Here is a 2,429-nt window from a genome sequence, read left to right as displayed (position 1 = left end):
ATTGTGGGATGAAATTCTTGTGGAAAGTGGCTTTGATTATGAGAAATTCCAACTCTTCAGTGAAAGAAGGAACTTTACAAATATCCATTGAATTCTTCTATTCTTGACAATGCCATTTCCTTCATTTTCAGCCTCTTTTGGTGCTTGTTGTTGGCAAGTTTCCCTGGCTGCACACCAAAAACATGGAGCCCCGAGAGGAACACCAAGGAAAAGGGATTTCTCTTGCAAGAAAATCTATCTTGTAACATCAACAAGCTTGTTTATCATGTTTCATATGATCCCAATGAAGAAAAGAACACTAGGCACAACAAATCTTCATGCAGCATCATGTAAATCTCCCACGGTTTTGATAGAATCAACCATATTCTTCAACATCTTCACAAAATCCATCAATAGAACAAAGAAAAAAAAGAAATATACCATCTTTGAATGGAAATACATCACATAGTATTCATCTTCAATATCTTCATAGTCTTCTCTCTCAATCTCTCATATACAATCACTCTGTTTGAGTAGAATTGGCTATCTCTGACTCTCTCTCTCACACTCCATCAATAATACATCATATCCTTACTAAAATCTCTCAAAATAACTCTCAATAATCACTCTTAGGTCGTGGATACCCCTCCCAAGAGGTATGTCTGATATGAAGGGTCACCAGAGCCACTACAGTGTCTCTTCACCGCTCACTACTGTCACTTCACTCTAGTCTTCTCTTGAGTCTTCAGCAGCTACTTCTTCCACTTCCTTCAGCTCCTTTGCACTTGTATTCACCTCTTTCCAAGACTAGAAAACTTTCCCAAAGTCACACATACATTCCACAGAACACTTACAGAAGCATACAGAACAGTCTACAGAATAGTACCAGAACAGCTACAGTACAGAACAAAAGCAGAAGCTCTACAGAAGACCTACAGAAGGTTACAGAAGGTCATCAAAACCTCATAACTCATTCTCAAATCATTCCAAACTCTCACAAGCCATTCAATAAACTTTCACAATATCTCATTCTTCATCAATGAATACTTCATCCCTCCTTACAGAAGACAATCAGAACAAAACATACCAAAACAGAACAAAACAGAAGGTATACAGAACCAATCAGAACCTATCAGAACATCACAGAACCACCAACAAACATCATAATCTTCCAAAACACAATCAATATCATCCAAAACACTCTCAATCCACTTCCAAATCAACCAATCATCTCATAAAATCAACCATTCAGCTCTCAAAAACAACAAAAATCATCCAAAAAACAAGTCATTTCAACACTCAATAGTGCACCATATGTATGCCTTCTATATCACATGTATTCAAGGTTTATTTATAAATATCCTTATGTATGAATTTTTCCTTGATAAAACATAACCCTTGTATATTCAATCTATATGAGTAACCCCTTTATATAACACCATTTTGTATATAAAAAATGTATAAAAATGATATTTTAAAAATCCCTTATCTTGAACCCACATGATACATACATATATTTATTGCTAACTTCCCCAAGTCCACAATTATTACTAGCTACTATTTGGGATGATAGTAAGGGTCTAAGGGCAAAGAAAGCATGAGAGACATCCAACAAGGAGGGAGATCAAGTTGTCTTTTATCTTGCTAGGAGAAGTTGATTGCAAGTTACCAATGTTCTTAAGAAGGTGATTTCCATCACAAGGGGAATACATCAATGATCGTGAATTTGGGCTTGTACTCCACATATTGGGGAGAATCCACTAGTGACTTGTCTTTCGGAGGGCACCAAATTCTAAGAAATACCATTAATGTAGAAGTTGATTGTAGGGTGATGACATTGTGAGCCAGCCCTAGCAATGCAAGGTACCCGACATGTTTACAAAGACTACACCAACCACTTTTGTGGATATTGATTGATGTTGCTAGAGAGCCAAAATAATCTACAATGAGATATTATATTGTGAGAGTGCGCAGAAGCTGACACTAGCTTGTTGAGCATGCTTGTTAAAGGAGTCAATGACTATTGCAATGTTGGCAAGAAAAAAATTATAGCTAGCCAATACTGCACGCTCACATGGAGCTAGAGTGAGAGAAATTGTAATCTAAACTACTATGTAAAGTGTAGTTGCTCTTATATTGGATAGTTCTTTTAGGAAGATGGTTATAAAGCTCGACGTAGCTTATTTTAAAGAAAACAACCATGAATAAGGTGGCAAATTTTTTAATAGATGATGATTGTTTTTATGGGATGGAGATTGCATATAAGATAGTGTTTTTGAAGCAACTTAATCTATATCGCAATCTAGAGTTGGATGCTCACTAACAATGTCTTGTGCTTTAAGATAAAATGGGTTACAAGTCATCTCCTGCAAGTCCACCTTCATAGTCATGACTCACTGGTCGAGAAACGGTCTACATATCGAAGAAATTCTCATGCACCATCATCAGAA

The sequence above is a fragment of the Lygodium microphyllum genome, unplaced genomic scaffold, assembly GCF_053477565.2.
Source record: "Lygodium microphyllum isolate KBCC unplaced genomic scaffold, Lygodium_microphyllum_v1.1.10 scaffold_31, whole genome shotgun sequence".
NCBI classification, from domain to species: Eukaryota; Viridiplantae; Streptophyta; class Polypodiopsida; order Schizaeales; family Lygodiaceae; genus Lygodium; species Lygodium microphyllum.
This window is presented reverse-complemented; position numbering follows the sequence as displayed.